The sequence below is a fragment of the Lonchura striata genome, chromosome 3 (assembly GCF_046129695.1).
Source record: "Lonchura striata isolate bLonStr1 chromosome 3, bLonStr1.mat, whole genome shotgun sequence".
Lineage (NCBI taxonomy): Eukaryota > Metazoa > Chordata > Aves > Passeriformes > Estrildidae > Lonchura > Lonchura striata.
In genome coordinates this window covers 18,177,524-18,196,594 of record NC_134605.1, presented here as the reverse complement: position 1 = coordinate 18,196,594, position 19,071 = coordinate 18,177,524, and positions in this window count along the sequence as shown.

Sequence of the window (19,071 nt, the reverse complement as noted above, 5' to 3'; positions counted from 1 at the left end):
AGCATTCCTTACAACCCTTAATTTAAACATGTCTGGGGACATATGCATATGCTCTCCTTTTCTGGAAAGCATTATATGTGTTTCTCACATCAATGATAAAGGAAAGGCATAAAGCACACAATGCCCTTCAAAAGAAAATGAAACTGATATTGACTAATCTTCCTACTTCACACATAGTCTTGGATTGTTTCATGACAGAAGTATATTCCACCACGCAGTTTTTCAAACCTTCTAGTTACACCTTCTTGCAAGTTCAAGTGTCACACCTACAATTTCCTGGACACCCTGATCTATTTTTGAAACAGGCACTCCCTGAAAAATTGGCTCTCGTATACTTCCAAAGTGAGCATCTGTCATCCAATGAAGCTGTGAGAAGTAGCAAGTGTGGGTATTTACCCTGGCTGAATTCTGTCTTGGGCCATTTAATCTCCTGCCTCAAAAAGACAATTTGACTACCTTTCAAAAGCTATTTATACCATTTTTTGTTCTACTCTTTGCTTCCAGTTTCATTAACTTTGCAACACCAAAACATGTGCAAGCGCATCTTTGTAATTGCCACATTACAGATTTTCTTCATTAAGGTACTTAGCTCCTGCAGCCTTTCTGGAAGTGTCAGGGAAGCACATCCCTGCAGTCTGCCACCCATCTGTGCTGATGATGCAGGTTGTGCTCTCTGCAAAGGCACCTATTTGCAGTACCCTGGGATTTCCTTCCCAAACACAAGTTCTCCTAAATTCCAATCTACTTGTCCCAGGAAATTCAGCTAAACCCAAGGCAAGGGCTTTGCCTCTCTGATGCTCATCTATGGGATGCAGTGAATATCTGGCTCATATTATTGACTGCAGAGGCAGAGCTAATGCTTTTCAGCCAGCGGAGATCAGCAGATCACGTCCATGAAAAACTTTCCTGACAAAAATTGCTTTGTGCAGTAGTACAAGAGGCCTGGTTTTCACCACACATGTTGCTGCATTAGTAGAGCCAAAGGATAGTGTGCCCAGTTTCAGACTACACCGGAAAACAAGATCATATCTTGGATTTATTCTACACTGATCACATCTCTTTCAGATTCTCTTGCTAGATAGCCTAAAGAATGCATATGTGAAATGTACAGACTATACTACCCACCCACCTTTAAAGGTTTGCTTTCCAAATTCTTGATGCAGCACTTTTGCCCCTTGTATCTAAGAGCTAAGGAATGTCCTGTAGTTCTTGGATACTCTGCTGTTTCAGGTGCCTCTTTCCCCCTTCAGTTTAAGAAGCTCAGGCAAGACAGACCACAGAATTGCTAACAAAGTTGTGAGCTTAAGACCTTTTATTTTGCAGGGGGGGAACCTGTAGTTTTGCTTGTTCTGTTTTTTAATTAAACCAACCAAGAAAGAACATTCTTCCTATTTCCCAACATTAGTTCATCCCACTCGCTACTTCTCCAGAAAGGTAAGTGCAGCTGCATCTCTAACTGTGAAATCTGACCAGATAACATGCAAAAACTCCTGCAGTGAAGGAACAGGTATTCATGACATGCAGCTCCTCAGGCATGCCAACATTTTTAGAAGACAATTAGTAATAGCAGCCAGACACTTTGACCTAGCAGGATGCAGAACTAGAATTAACTGAGCAGACTGCCAAAAGACTTTCTAAGTAACTTCCTCCAGGACTAGTCTATCAGTGGGATGTAGTTTGAAGCAATTATATGTAAGAGATTTTTATAACTTCACAGTTGCATTTCCTAAACACATATGGAACCTTGGGGATGAATTTGCACTGTTACTTACACCAGCCTATCATAAAGGCATATCCTATAACTGCATTTCTCTATCTGCAGATGGAGCATGACATTAATATTCAAGTCACTAACTCATTTTAATGAGCTTTGCAAAGTATCCACACAAGTTATATCTGGGCAATATATCAGGCAGCTTTTCCTCAGGTAAACTTGGCAAGCAAAGGTTAAAAAAGTCCATCTACTACAAAGGGAGCACAGTTATCAGGGCTCCTCTGTAGTCACTGAGCAACCTACTGCATTACAATACTGTTAATTGCCCCAGACACTCTTCTATTCCCACAAAAATAAAGAAAAATGTCATTAATTATCTTTGGAGGTTGCAGGCTGGGGGTTTCACTTTTCTTGGAAGCTTTGTGATTCAAACAATAGAACTGCAGTTGTTCTCATTCTCAAAGGAAAACTAATAGACGTTCTTACTCTAGCTCCTAAAGGAGACTCCTAGTTGCTACATGAGAAAGTTACATCATAGACACCTTAATTCAATGAAACCAGGAGTGCCTTTTAAAGGCAGCAAATATTAACCATTAGCAAACTTGTCCTACTTCAGTATCTATGTGGTCTGCTCTTTCAAATTTCCTGTACTCACCAGTAGCTGCCAGAGTTCCCCAACGAGCAGTTCTGACCAAAGCCAGGGCTGCCAAACTTCTGGCAGTGCTCAGGCAGATGCTCCAAGCATCCAGGGCCAGGGGAGACCAGCCACAGAGGAAGAGGCTTTGCTCCTGCTTACAGGGGGTTAAGGCACAGGTGCAGTAGCCCAGGACTGTTTGCTGAGGCCAAGCCAGAGGAGTTACAGAGCACATCAGTCTCCCCTCATCTGTCTTAAGATCCCTTTGTGTAAACTCAAGCACTTGAGCTTCATTTATGGTAAGGTCAGACCAAGCAGGCTGGCAGCAAGACAGAGTCCCCACAACCTGCACGCAGCACACAGGGAGGGGAATGTACCACCTCAAACTGCTCTGCCCCATCCCTCTGAAGGCACAGACAAAGGCAAGGATACAGTCAGGACGTGATACACCTGCTTCTTTACAATGGGGCTATTCCATCAGGGGAGCACACAAATCCCTCTGACAGGGCCAGCTCCTCACCACTAGCAGGAGCCTGTCACAGCATATATCACACTTGAGACAGCCAAAATACACAGAGCATCACCATACAATATTAGAAAGCTTCAACCCATACAGAGTAACACCTTACCTCTTCAGAGGGCTGCAAGTGTCTGCCCAAACAGAGTAACATCACATCAGCAGGCTGTAAGCATCTGCCCTTTGTGTTCTTTAGCCCAGCCTTTTATGCCCTCACGGTTCATCCTCTGCACCTGTGTGCCCTCTGTTCCCTTTGGTGGTTGGTCAGTGCACCTCGGCTCTCCGTGGCTCATTGCTGTCAGTGCTGTTCACCTGCTTCTCACAGCTGTGCCCACTGGGGATGAGGCTTGGCTGCAGCCCCACTGCCAATGACCACAAACTGTGTTACTACAGGAGCAGGATTCCCAACTTGGCAGGATTCCCAAGAAGGAGCCCATGGGCACACCTCATCCCTGCAGCATGGAGGCACCCACACTGGGAAGAAGCTGGTGGAAACTACTGGGCTGGCTCTTCAAGCAAGCACTGCCTCCAGCAGCCCCTCTGGGGCCATTCTGGGACATTCCAGTGCAGAGGTGACAGAGGGCTGCAGAGCTCCAGGTGACACACACCCTTGACAGCAGCTCTGTGACCCTCACCCTGCTCCCAACAGGGACAGCCAGAGACCCTGGCCCCAATGCAGGGGGCCACACTGCCCAAAGAGCTGCAGCAAAGCCTGTACCTGAAACAGCAGGGCCCAGCCCAGGGCTGGAGTGAGCACCCATCTACTGATGCACCACTCAAAATGTACCAGAGATTTTTGCTTGCTTTTATATGGGGGAAGACGAGGGCACACACAGATACCAAAAGCCTCCCCAGAGGAGGCAGAGGACTCCAGCCTGCTGGCAGCACACAGCTGCTCTGCCTACCGCCAGCAGGAGGCTGTGGGCAAGCACTCAGGACTGGCCAAAGAGCTTCAGGGGCTGCTGGGCTGCTCCCATTACCAGCAGAGCCATCTCAGCTCTCCCCCATCCAGAGATGCCACAGCTCTTCCCACCAAAACATCTGTACCTGTAGATACCAGAACAGCTACAGATGAAGCCACCAGGCAGCCCTCCTCATGTCTTTCCTTTGCATTTATTAACTTCTCAGTTTATTGCTAATGCAGCCCATCTGTGGCAAGGCCCTCAGAGTACCACTGAAGATAAAAAGCCTTATTTAGCCTCCTCTCTCTCTATCATTCTCTACTATTTTTTAAATTTTAATATGAATGCTTTGTCTCAGCTCTGATTCCAGCACTTTGTCAGTCAGGAGCACACTATAGTGTTCACTTTGCCTGCTTCCTGTCACTGCTCCACAGCCCCACATCAAAGCATCAGCAAAAATGTGTCTGATCATTTTTCCCCTTCTCCCAGGGTCAGAGGAAATAAGTGTTTATGCTAAGACTTGTGAAGACAGCCATGGTGTATGTTGGGAGGCAGGGAAGGGGCAGACATTAAACCTGAACTGCCCCATAAGCCCGCAAGAGGCACTGGATCTTAATGGGTGTCTCAGCCGAAGAAAAAGCTTTTCCTGTGGCAGAAATTTATCATTCCTCTGTTTCCCCATATGAAGGGTCACACAGCTATGCCTTGCATTTAAACACACATGCTTCCAGGGAATTATTTACTCTTTCAAACCTGACAGCTCAGTTAATTGGGAAGCACTGGCCTGACCCTACAAGCTGGGTAGACACTGCATTCCTGTCATAAACTGGGCAAGCAGCTTTAGGCAAAGCACAGCAATTCAAAGAGCCACAGTGGTTATTTAACATTCCCTGCAGGAAGAAGGGAACCTGTGTAAACTGTCATTAGGATGGTGCATCATTCCAATGCATTATTCATATCACATCAATATGTTCCAATAAATTCATCATAAGCTTCTCTATTCTCTAAGTACATAGACCCAGTCCTAAATACCTGAAATTTAAGTAGGCAAGACAGAAAAAGAGTGTGAAAATGAGTTATAAGAAATTAAATTATTTTCCCAAGGTCATTCAAGAGGCCTGTGGCAAGCTGAAGAACAAAACCTGAGTCTGCATCTAGTTGGTAAACACAGTGGCCTCATTCCCTCATCTCCAGTCAGTACATCTGAGATGCATTTTTCCTCCTGCCCTCTTCCACCTTAGTGCTCCTTCTTTTCTGAGTTTTAATTCCTGGCCCACATCACATTCGGCAGATGCTGCCCGCACATCACAGCCCTAGGAGTTGTTATGTTATTATAGTTGTCCATTTCAATAAGAATTTCTGTCTCTGTCTTCCCTGTTCCACTTTGTCATGTTCTCCACCTGGTATTTTTGAATAGTTTTTACAGGCTGCAACCCTGTTCAAACCCAGGGCATGATTTACTGTGATTTGGATGAAGTAAGAACAACAGTGCTGCATCATAGATGTGATCTCATCTGCCACCACATTAAAAAATCTCCTCAAAAAGCCTGTAATGTAAATGATGTCAGCATTTCCCAGACCTAGTGCTTGTGAAACTGCAGGAGTTCCTTTACTAGGCAGTAATAGCAGAATGAGCTGTATAATGGGAAAGAAAAATTACTGTATCTTGTCCAGCTTTGGGGTAACCTTTAAACACTCTTTATGACAGTGCAGTTTTTATTAGTTGCTGTACTCCACTGCTAAAATGCTACTAAGAAGTTAAGCAATCTATGTATATGAATGTGTCCAAATAAATACCTTTTATTTTCTTCAGTGTAGCTATTACAAAGCTCCTGCATTAAAAACATTCCAATATAGAAAACCATAATATTTTTATTTTTTTCCTAGCTATCAATCATCATTGGATGGGCCCTTCTGAGTAAGAGGGCAGTTTCTACACATTCACCTCATGAAAATTCCAGAGGAACTCAGATTCAAGGATTCTCTCTGATCCCTGAGTGAGCTGAGGACACCAGCCCACAAGGCACCCACACAGCCTCTATGAGGACAGACAATGTTTGTTAACACTGTGGCCTCAGTAACCTATTTTATAGCTTTACCATACTTGGCACAAGGAAATGTTTTGCCAGTAGGCAGTCACCTCGAGATTCAAATCAGGTTAATGTAAAAAAAAAATCACCCAAAAAACCCAAAAACCCCAACAAATACAAAAGATGGTAATGTATTTGCACCAAGGTTAAATTCTCAAAACACATTTCAATTTCCTCAACACATCTGAACTATTTTGAATCTTTTCCTTATGCACATACAGAATATTAGTTAATATGTGAGGGACCTTGACAGAATTCATTCCCTTCCATCTCTTATCTCTCTTTCTCAACAAGACTTGTATATTTCTTACTAATATCAAAGACAGACTTGGTAATTTCTAACTAACCAAGGAAGGGAGACAACATATATTTTTAATAAATAACAGTTAAAATCAGGACTCTCTCTAAGAATGTACATTTTGGTTCAAAGCCTCTTTGTCTCTAAACTATACATTTGATATCAAATTGTGCACAAAGCACCTACATTAACTGGCATATAAAGCAAAATTAAGTCATTAGGTTTATAACACATTCTTTCTCAAGACTTGCCAGAAAAACAACTGACCCTTTATAGCATCTATATGGGAAAGATTCAAGACTATCAACAGAGTCATAAATCTTCATTATTTTAGGCAAATATTTCAGGCTCAAATTTCCTCTGCTCATGCTTCTGCAAATCTGCAATAGTTTAATATGTCATATTGGCAGCTTCTCCTAAAGGAAGAAAAAAAATGAAACTCTGCTTATCATGAGGTGACAGGAAAGAATTCTGCATATATCTAGATCCATTATCCATTATCATCCATCTTGATCACAGTTAAAATACTGTGATTTTTTTTTCCTGGGATGCCCTTTAATCTCTCAACGTATAACAAGCTGTGTCATGAAAGTCTAATTGAATTCACAGAATTCATGCAGCCCTGGGATTAGAGTCTCTTTTACTTCAATTATCTTCTATGCTACATTCAAAAAAATGGTAACTTTTAGGACTATTTCCAGTATTACTTGTGTCTTTAATGTCTTCCCCAATATATGTGCAGGGGACAGGTAAGTAGTTAGAATGACAGATGCCACCAAGAAGATTCCAGAGACTTGTGCTGTCCCAATACACAAACTGATGGCATAATCAGGCAACATGCAATGTGACAAAAGGGAGGATTAAAATTACATCAGGCTCAGAGAAAGAAACTGCACATACACCACTCATCCTCATAATTATTTGCAGTTCCTGTCAGGTTCCATGAGTGAAAACATGGCAACGTATACCACAGGCTCTCTGTAGCAAGAGATACTCAAATAATAGACAAGCATTTCTGGCTGCTGCAGGAATTGTGACACTAATTCCTCAGTGCATTTTTCTTAAACTTCATAATAGTATCACCATCTAATACAGACTACTTGTAACTAATGCAATCTACAGGCAGGCCTTCCTATTTGACAATTCTCGGTGACAGGAAAAGATTTCCTTAGGTTAGGTAGCAAGGATTTACACACTTACTTCACTAGGGTAATGAATGCATGCTCTGAGAGAGCTAGACTTTTTTTTTAATAAGCAAAGTTAACAGACCTCCTTATTTTTAAACCTGTGCAGAGCACCTATCTCAGTTGCTTGTACATTTGTCAACCAAACCTGCTGGGCTGCAAATATCCATACTAGGTTAAAAGCAATTAGCCTTAGTACCCCAATATTTTGAAATGTTCCATCAAAACTATCCATCCATTTCTAAAATAAGTATAAGGGTTGGCTTTAATGTTAAAAAATGACAGTGTTGATAGTTGTTCTCTTCAGGGAGGTGGGGGACAGCTGGTTTTGACTTTTACTAGAGGAAGCTAAAGAAGCATTTTCTATGAAGAGGAGAGTCTAAATTTGACCTGGACATGGTGTTCTCCAGAAAAATCTGCCCATGTTTACACAAAATATAAAGCCTTTGAAGGACAGCAATCTGTTCATCTTCTGTACAGTTGTTTAATAACTTCATCTAATGGCTGGGATTTTCTCCTCACCGCGCATTCACACAATTCCTCTGCCTGCTGAGGTTGTGCCACCCTACAGAGCAACTGCTCATGCCTAAATCTCACAGATCCTTTGTGTTACTGCCCTCTGTGTTTACATACCATCCTCACAAACTCACAGCCCAGGCTTCCATGTAGCAGAAGTAGGTGATTTCTGTGTTTTCCATGTGCTGCCTCCCTGTTTGCAGCACCTCCAAGCCTGATTGGTGCAATGGTAAGGGAAAGCAAGGTGGCAGTTTGTCTGTCCCTCCAGCTGATAGTCAGTATGGAGAAGGAATGTCTCTTATTCTACAGCAGGACCTGAATTGAGAACATGGGAAATAAAGTATGGGATGTAAACTGGGAAAAGGAGCCTGGGCAACATAATCTGGTGGTGGCAAAGACTCTTTGAAATCCATGGAGAATAATGGGAATTGGAGAAGTAGCAAAGGACAAAGGGTAGGAAGGAAGGTAGGTTAAAGAGAGAAAGAGAGAGGAGAACTAACTGATATTATGGATATTATGTCTGGGACCCACAGAGATGAAAGGTAATAAACAGGAAAATTAATGGATAAGTCTACATCCACAAGAATATTCCACTCCAAAGCCTGGGATAGCAAGCAAGACCTCATGGCTTCCCCACTATCAGAGACTACCAATGAAACCTACTTGAAATGAATCCTGACCCCTGATCTGTCAAACCCATTATAGCCTCTTGTGGTGGGGACTCACTCTCTCTATTCACCCTGACTGTGGCTTCAGACATCAAATTTAAAAACAATCCAAAAATATGAAAGGAACATTTTTCACATGGCATAATCAATCACCCCAAAGCATTCCAAAACCTGCAGAGGAGCTCAGCCAAAGCAGCCTGAAGCAAACAAAGGCACACTCTATTTCAGCTGTCTTTAGCTGGCGAGACCAAAAGGCTGATGGTGTGCATAGGTGTGAGAACAAACTGCTCACACTGAAGATATTGTTGCACTCACTCTGGAGTCACAGCAAGTCAAAGTGGTGTTTTTGCAGCCTTCCAGTGTTAAAACATAGGAGCATTTACTTGGGTCAGCCTCTGGTGTCCAAACCTTACTATGCTCTAGCTGTTGCACAGCCAACCAGATCTGTAGGACTGTGTGGCTCACGTACTGCCAGTCGCTTTATTTACACAGAGCAGCTCTGCTGCTCATCGCAGTGGGAAGTTTTAAGAAAGGACAAACAGAGGATTATCACTCAGAAATTATTGGTTTCTTTCTCTATGCTCAGAGACGTGCCCAAGGCCACCCACACAGCCATAGCTGGGGTGAGCTAGGGTTACAGGCAGGAAACTTTGATTTCCAGCCCCACATTCAGTTTCTCAAATTCTCTGGCATCTCTGCTGGATACAGAGGTGAAACTGGTGCAGGTTTTCCCCAGGTGGCACCGTGGACATCCCTCAAGATGAGCTGACAGCAAGAGTAGCCCCCACATCCTTTGATCCTTTCCTCTAACAGTGACTAGATAACAAATCTCTAACTGGACATCCTGGCCACAAACATACTGGGACAGGCTTAGGGCTGTCCCATGAAGGTCAACAGTTCCCCCAAACCTGCTCCTGCAGAGAAAAGTGCACGGGCATGGGCTGTGTCTCATTTGCTTGTTAGTCAGTGAGGGCCAAAAGGACAGCTTTGACATCTCAGATCATTAATAAGCAAAGTGAATGTTCTCCTCAGCCCCACAAGATGGCAGGAGATGCTCAAAAATCTCCCCTCGGTCAGCTGGAAGGGCTTTTCTGACTTTTGTAGCCGTCTAAGAAGTTCTGTGAGAAGTTAAATGAAAACTTGTTTTTTAATAAGACTGGAGAAGCTTGAGAAACTCGTATCAGTTAGTGTTCATGGATCTTTTAGGAGCAGTGGGATATTATATCAGTGATTTGGCAGTACTGACAGACCCATGTGGGGAAGTGTTTCATGTGGGAATAATCTCCAGAATTTGCTTTCTTGTAATGAGTAAAAAAGAAAAAGAGAGAAAGAGAGAGAGAGAGGGAATGAGCAAACTACAAGTGGACAGAGGAAAATGCAACTGGCTTACATAAAGTTTTTATTTTTAATATCAGAGCTTACAGACGCTGCCTCCAGCATTCCTTACATTACTCACAGCATGAAGACATGAGAAAGCCATGAAAACTCAGCAGTTTGTCAAGAAAGGTCAATTTTTATTCCCTTCAGTTTACTGCTGACTTCTCCTGGTTAAGCACTATTTTCTCCCCAAGGACTAAATAAAAGCAAGTTCCTGCACCAGATCATATTCCACTTTTAAGATGATAATCATCAAAAATTATCTGAAATTACTAAATTCAGTGCTAATTAATAGCCCTGTGAATTAATCTGGTACTTTATGAAACAAATATAAACAAAAGGTCACTAAAATGAAATAAAGTGCCTATAGTGGTATTTCTGATGCAGGAAGCACTGAAGATAAATCTTTGCTTGATCAGCTTCAGAAGGAAGAATGAGGAAATACCCAAATTAATCCAACCACTCTGAATCCAGCCATCTCAATAAATGAGAGTTTTCTTGCGACTGCACAGGGTAACCCTTCATAGGTCAAAACAGGCCAGTGCGAGTGATGAAGGGGATGGAGCCCTAGGCTGATGTGTTTGAGGGTGGATGAAGCTCTTTTCCTGCAGAGTACACAGACTGGCAGCGTGATGGGGACAGGTCCTGCAGTGCTGAGAGAGAAGTCCATCATCTCTCATGACTCAGAGCTGCAAGCAATGGTGCTACAAGGTGTCAAAAAGAAAATGTTTATGTTGAGAGGGCAGTACCTGGCTGCCATTAAGTGCACTATGGACCTGAATCTATGAACATGAGGCAAGAGGTCCGAAAATGACATTTTTTGTCCCTGAGCTGTCCAAGTCTTCATGCCTTCTCCTGCAAGTAGTTTTATGGGGCTAAAGTGTCTGGCAGGCATTGTATGCCAGTTCACATGTTGCTTCAATCTCCTAACATCAACTATATACTTTTAAACTATAAACACTTAAGACATTTATAGCATTCTCCCTATACTGCATCTGAAATATATATGTAATTTATGAAATATAGATGTATTTTATTTCTCTGATCTCTGCTGTGCTAACTCAGCAGATATATTTTTGGATCTGATTTGTACTGCCTAGGATATATTCTTTTCTGACTTTTCAGAAACAGTTAATGCTGAGGCACTGGCTGTCTTTGATGTACTTAATGCACCAAGGACACTGTGTTGTCTTTATGTGACAGTTACTGTCTGTCCCCTTGTGGCCAGAAACCAGACAGAAAACCCAGCCTACAGATTTAACAGATCATTTGCCTTGAGTAAGAAAGAATAGCTTATTTTACTGAAGAAGGAAGTTCTTGCATAGATAATGGTCCCTAGACAGCCTAAGATTTAACTGTCATGGAAGTAATTTTTAGTTTGCTGAACTCAGATTTTCATTTTGAATATTCTGAAAACTGGTCGCATTCATACCTGAACTGTGGGTTCTGCTATTGTCCACTTGCAAGCAAAATGGGGATCCAGGCCTGAGCCTCCAGCAGCTTTGGTGATTGAATCACTTAGAGATGCATGAGCAAATTCAGAAATAATGATTCTGTTTCACAGATTCTCATTCACAGTGAAACCCACACAATGTGGGCTACATGTGTGCAAAGCTTTGCACAAATGACAGCCACTACCCTTTCATGCAGAGAAGAGAAAACAACTTTTGATTCCTTCCCAAAGTCTTTTAAGCCTCATGCCAAAATGCTGACCAGTTTTTCTCAGACAAGTGCAATTGAGTCTTTCCTTCAGGTAGTTATCGGTGTAAATTCAATTAACATTTTCTAAATTCTAAGTTGAACTGCCACTATAGTAACACACAGAATAAGTGTGAAGGTTTGGGGAAGATGAGTCCCTCCTCAGCAAAGTGAGAAGCACAGAAAGATGCACAGGTGGGAGGCACAGTGGACTTGAAAACAGGACCTATGAGAGAGGACCCGTGCTGCTCTAGAAGATAAGGAACTGCCCAAAGTTGTGGAGCCAGAGTGAAATGAGTTGCATAGCAGAACAGAAATGAAGGGCACTGGATGTGAAGCTATGGAGAGGAAACAGATTTATGGAGCTTTGATTTATACACTTAGCAAACCTTCCTCCTCCTTTGTTTTCCTCCTTCTGTGCTTATAATTACCTCTGAGTAGAAAGGCAGTTTCCAGAAGCAAGCCCATCTCAGGAGGTGGATGCACCACACGTACTGAGCCTTCCCTCCCTCCTGATGCCTTTCCCGAAAGCCGCTCCTGGCAGTCCCGCCACTAATCCTCCTCAGCGATAGGGTTTCACAAAGCACCAAGCATGCTCTTGGCAGGCCAGCTGTTTGTGCATCTGGATGTAATAAGGAGCTAGACTCCAGCTGATGTGGTGGCTCACCAGGCACAGGATGGTCAGTTGTTTCCTGCTGCCGGAGCTCAGATCGCAGCAGCACATGGGGAGCTGCTCGTGGTGTGAACCTCATGGTAAAAACAGCCAGGCCACAGGGAGGGAAGGGAAAGGAAGGTCACTGAGAGTCAAAGGAATAGCTGCTCTCTTCCTACAGACTCTGAAGGGAAGGACTATCTCCCACCAGTGGGAGAAGCCAAGATTGACCTCAACAAGGATGGAGCTAGGCAGGAAGCATCCCAGTCCCAGAGGCTGAGAAGCAAAGAATGAAGAAGATGAGGAAGGAATTCCTCAGGAGTGCAGGAGAAGAGATGTGGGCCCAGCTGGGATTGCTAACAAGGAGAAGGTCAGCACAGAGTCCTGATGGTACTCCATTGGTGCATGTATATACTTCCTTGGGGGCTTTTAGTTTAACCTTTATCACTGCAGAGGGACCCCAGCATTGCACAAGCTGGGCTGCTGCTGCTTTCCTGAGGGTATTGTTAACATAAGGGTGGCACTGGAGTAGTACCAGCTCTCCCAGCCAGCAGCACGTGCTCAGAGGGACAGTTCTGTGTAGGGCATGGCTGGCCTCTGGTCTCCAGCTCAGCTGATAGCAGAGGATGACAGGGTTTTAGTAGGGAAGGAAGCTCTTGGGAATACTCTGAAATAAACTGTGCCCAAACCAGCTCACATCAGCTTGCAGGATCCCAAATGCAACTTTTGTCCTTCTCTCCAGTTCTGCACCAGTGCAAGACATTTCCTCCCGACCTCACATCTTCACTGCATACACACAGAAATAAAGGAGAGCAGCAATGATCTTGCAGTTAAAAGTCATGCTGAAGAAGAGCAAGCTTTCTTTCCAAGTAGACTTGGCTCTACAGGGCTATGCAGAGCTCTGCAGATGTTTTTTTCTTAAAAAAACCCCACAGTAAAACCTTAATTTAAATGTTATTTAAGCAGCTCTGACTCTTAAAACACATGCAAGAAACAGATGTGCAGAACAGAGAAGTGCCATTTTTATGGAGTGGTTCTTCAGTGTTTGAGCCATACTAGATTACATTTGGAGTGTAGGCTTCTCAGCTACATCATGTAATATTTATAATAGTTTACAGTACACTGCCAAATCTTTCTGCCAGTGAAGCCATGTGCCTCTTTATCAACCTCAGCCCAAGGTGGCAGTAAACCAAAATAAATGGGATATTAAGACCTTGTTACCCTGTGCTTTCCAGATACCCCACACTTCACCCTACATTAGATCTCTCTCTCTCTGCTGTTGTCCAAGAAAGGGGTTACTTCCCCCTTACTTTTATGTCCTGAGACTCAAGTTCAGGAAGCACAACTCAGTCTAAAGTTGTTTATCAGGCAGAAGCAGAGTCTGTAACCTTGTCAAGTCCCTGAATCCCTCATGTTACTGTTTTTCTCTGACACTCTGTCCCATATTTGGGCTTTGGGTAAGCTGACAGGAATGTAATTTCTATTTAAAGATACTCTGTCTGTTACTTTTATACTAAGTAATAAATGCAGGATTTTAAGAACAAGCACTAGGAAAAAATGGTTGGACAGTTTATACGTTGAGTCACCTCTAATGGAACACTTACCATTACCATTAAAAAGAAGAAAACAACAACAACAAAAGAATAAGAAGAAAAAAAACTATTCTTATGCACTTCCTCATAATCTTCCCCAAAAAATTCCCTTGGCCTGAAATTTCCCATGTTTGGTGTCTGCCCAAATGTGAATATTTAGATTCCTGCCAATTGTTTTCAGTCCGTTTTCAATTATGTGAGGATGAAAAATCGACATTCCTTCCTATTCCTAGGACCGGGGTTATATTTTCCCATAGCTGTGCTGAAGCAATCTGAACACTGGAACTGAAGTTCAGTTGTAAAAAGCTATCAGTAGGGTACAATGCCTTCTGTGAGCCTGGGGAATCCTTTTTAAGTTTTACAGATGCATTTTTTACCAAGTAAAAGACTGTTACACTTGCTCCTCCTTCCACATGTGTGCTGCATATGTATTTCAGTCAGAGATAATAACTTATTGTTGAAAGCAAATGTATCCTTCCTTAGCCCTTACCCTTCCTGAACATGGTCTTTGATAAAAGAGAAAACTGGATTCTGTTATCTCAATTTCTGCAGATGGCTTCCAAAAGTACTTAGGAGTGACTAATAGTTTGACTCTTGGTGATTTTCAGCCATCACTCATGTATCTCTTTAATGCCCTCACCCACATTCAGAATTCCCAGTGAAGCTGATACTAATATTGAGGAACAAACCAGAAAGGATCCAGCAGGGCAGTCAGGTTGCAGACAGCATTGGGGATAGGCAGCGAACTAAATGCAGCAGAAAATAAATGGAAAATTCAACATTATATTGGATACCAAACATATCATTCTTGTGATTTCCTTACAGGGACAAAACCCCACCTGTGGTTGAGCCACAGCTTGTCTGAATTAATATTTGCTTTCTTTAAGCCTTGATTTAAAACCCTGACAGTGACCTCCCTTCATATTGACTAATACAATTGCCTCTCCACTTCCCAATTTCCCAGCCAGTGAAGCACAACACTGCTCCTTGGAATTTATTAAATACTTAGTTCACCCAGCAGGAGCATTTGAGCAGTCAAGTGCTACTCAGTGCATCTAAGCATGACAGATTCAGCATCCTCCCCATAAACATGTTTCTCAAAATCTAAAGCCAAAGGTAAGCACATGAATCCAATGAACACATTTTGCTTAGAATCTTAAGCCTTCCTTCATTGTTTTGGGAGATGACACAAAGTAGATATTAATTACTGACAAATAATACAGATTCACTACTTCTTATCATTGCAAAAAAGGAAATAAACCTAAGGGCAGCCTTCAAAATTTCCAGGTCCCTAGTCATGGCTTAAAAAGTTATTACTAAGGAACTGCTCCTGGTGCCCCCTTGTCCTGAATAACATTATTTTTTCCAATTAGTCCCACTAATGACAGTAATATCACCCCTATAGGAAAATCCATAATCAGGTTTAAATTTATTTCTTTTCAGAGAGATTTCTCCTAAGCATGTGCAGAGAAAAAAGGGAAAGTAAAGGCATCAGGATCCAACCTCAGAAAAAAGAAATTGAGTTCTAGCAGGAATAAACTCCCAGAGAGGAAAGAAAAGAAAAATGAGTTGAAAAGGAATGAACAAAAGAGATAAAGCCAGGAGAGGAGAATTTATCTTGCACAAACAGAATTTGTGTTTTCCCATCCGTCCATGACACAAGCACTAATGAGGCTGCCCATTCACAGAGGCCTCAGATAAACATACAGATGGCCATTTAAATCACCTCAATGCAGTATGTGTATTATGGGAGCTGGTGTTTTCACTTGGAGAGGGTAAAGAGGAAAAGACAGAGGGCTGGAGATGATGAAGATCGCAGGCCAGGATTATTGGACTTTTCCTATGCCTCAGTCTTCATAAGTTTTTTCTATGAAAACGCTCGTAAAGAGCTGGACTATAAAAATTCCAGACTTTACTGTTGGCATAATTGATCTCAGATAGGTCACTACTGAAGGAGACAGAGGAGCATTCATGTAAGACATACAAATCTTGGAGAGGAACCAAGTGTAATATATAATCTTTCCTTCCCAGAAAACCATTCACAGTGATTTTGGAATAGTTTTAGGCTTTTAAAACCTGTTCTCCAACCCGTAACACATTTTGAACAAAAGGTTTTCAGGCTCACAATAAAGAACACTTGAATTTGATAGTGTATTATTCATCCAGTTTTGAAATAAATAATTCCTTGATTATACCTTCTTATTTTGCAGAAAGGGGACTGAAGAACTTCCTCTCTAAAACAGCCTTCAAAAGATCTGAAATATTACAAAAATCAGAGACCAAATTCACAGCTGGCACAAGTGGGCACCTTGCAATTTGAGTAGGTAATCTGGGGCTCATAAAAACATTTTTTTCCTCTGGTTGCAATTGTCTACCAATGCTATATCATTATTACATTGCAAGAATTTTTAGAAGTCTTTTTTTTAACTTATGGGTTGTGTTGTATGCTTTTTTGTTGTTGTTGTTAGTTGCTATTATTGGCATTTTACCCAGGGGAGTGGGTGTGAAAACCTGCTTTCTGTTTCACGTAATTTTTTTCTTTGCAGTTTCCTCACATCCCTTTTCACTTCCCTTCACAACTGCTCAGCTTTGGTCTTCCTGACCCTTCTTTTTCAACACACTGTCTCTCTGGCCTTCTTTCCCAAGGGAGTTCAAGTTCTTAGCTTCTTTTCAAAGTCGTTGCCATGTCAGCAGTAATTGTATGATAAACCAACCAGAGGCCACAATCAACATTAGCAGCCAAAATACAGCATCAGACAGTCAATCAGTCCCCTTTTATGCCTCCTCTGCTATTGTTCTACACTGTCAGCATCTACCTTCTTAGTCATCAGGACATGTGGCCCAAACTGATTGCTAAGGGCTTGATCTGTGGTCTCTCCACTGAGCATCAAGGAGAGACTCACACTGAGTTCAGCAGGCTGCAAGTCAGATCCTGAGACACCATCAGAAACCTCCATCAGAGTGATGGAGGTTAGAAAATCGGCAAAGGAAAGCAAAATAAATACTTCCTGTAGAAATTAAACCCCATGCCCAAGTTGCTTACAAGTTCATCTCAAGAGCATGAGGAGCAGGGAATTGCTTGTCTAAACTCTGTGTGTTTGCATATGTGAGTGAATGAGCAAGAGACATACTGTGGGACTTTTAGAGCTGGTTACATTTGGCTGCTTTGCAGCTGCTGCCAAATTTTTAGTAGCTGTGACTCATTGACCAACTAGCTGCCTTAACATCTTTCTTCATTGTCCTTTTTCCCTTATAAAGGTTTCCCCTCACCCCCATCTGAGACTGAAGAACAATGATTCCAGATGTAAGCAAAAAGTTTTCCATCACAGAACATCACAGGACCTTGCAGGCGTGCCTCAAATGAAGATTGCAAATGATGTGGGTGCTGTGAGCCTGATGAACACCTTGAGAGCTGACAGATGACAGTGAGTACTTCAAGGCAGCCTACCTTGTTATATGGCTTCCAGGTGAATGAAAGATGAGTTGGCAAGACACTTTAAGATATGTCTGTGCATAGCTCAGGAAGCAAATCTGAGTTCTTTGTTAAGCAGGCAGAAGAGTGTGAGATTTTGGGGGTACTTGTGAATACAGAGGAAAAGGAAACAGGGATATTCTGAAGGAATTTTATCAAAATACACGCTAGTTTTAAAGGAACAGAATCCAGCAGCTATTGGTGTGGAACAATACATGGAAGACTGTGTTCCTCCAAAGAGCTGGATGAGAGACAAGAGCAAACCCCCTCATTTAAATAGGTCTGTGCTCCCAGGGTGCGGCGGGAGCACAGACGTCAGGACACATAAATCCAGCGTTTGCAAGGCGCTGACACTCTCAGCCCAGTGAACTGACACCCCTCAGCTCTTGTGCGGAGATGTTGAACACTTGGCAGCACCGAGCTCCCCACCTGAGGACACGAGGAGCCTGCCTGCAGAGCCTGTCCCTGGGCACACTCGGTGCCAGAGGGGCGGCGACAAGCAGACCCCGAGAGCGATTAATCCAGCGGCACTAAGAGCTGGGCATGTTCAAGGAGTAGAACAGCAGTGCTCGGTGCTAAGCACACTTAAGGGTTTTGAGCTCATCCGTCTCCATTCGACTGTCCCCAGGCAGGAAATAGCTAATTACCTTTCCATGGCAGGAGCAGTTCAGCGTCCTCCAGGGCAGAGGAGAGAGAATTGGCCGTAATTAGAGGAGGAGCGCACAGAACTCTCCCTGGTAGTGGAGGGACTGAGTTGCAGCCAGCATTTAAAGGCTGATTAGTATAACTGCTTGAAGTCAGTATGTATAGCCACTTCTCAATTGCCTTTCCTCTCAATTGCCTTTCCTCTGGGAAAAATTAAATACTGTCAGCATGAAACTTACAGAAAAGAACAATAGAAATAAAATTATGTTTTCTTTTGATATTAAATCAATAATAAATTAAACAATTACATTAACAATAAGGTTTTTTTGGGGGTGGTTTTTTTTTGTTGGTTTTTTTTTTTTGTTTGTTTGGTTGGTTTTTTTTTTTGTTTTTTTTTTCTCTAGCCCTCCAGTGGTCCTTTTGAATTTCCCCCACAGCCCATGGTTTGGAAAATCTGGTTTCAGGATGAGGGAACTATATATGCATTTAATAATGGCTTGGATGAGTGTTAAAGGCATTGCTCCTAAAAGGAGCTGTGTGAATATTTTAACTCATTGAGCAGGAGGGGTGGTAACAAGAACAATAGAAAAACTAAATTATTATTATTATTTTGTCGCTTCAGACCTCACTGCTGTCATGTTTGCCCTTTCCCCTGAAGAGGAGTTTAGCTCCCTGATGGGATATTCTGGGGAGCTGCTGAGCTAGCACAATTATTGTGTCAAACTCTTATCTCAGGGACCAAATAATGGAACCGGGCTTTGACTGTCTCCTCTGATTTTTAAAGAACTGCTTGTTGCAATTAGAACCTGCATTATTTTAACTGGGTCTAGAGGAATAGTGTGTTTAGAAAGTGTCCAGGGGGAAGAAGATATTAAGGAGCAGGTGGATTGAAAAAAAGTAAAATAAATTGTAAACAAAGAATATAAGGGAGGGATGAGAAAAGAGAGAGAAAAGGAATGTTAGGAAGGGAAAATTTCCAAGGAAAAGAATTGCAAGGAATAGAATTTCCAAGAACATTTCCATAGTGTGCTATCCATACAGATTGTAAAAGACCGATAAAAGCACAGTTAAACTGTGGACCTTTTTCCCTGGCTACTCTTTAGCTCGAGGTG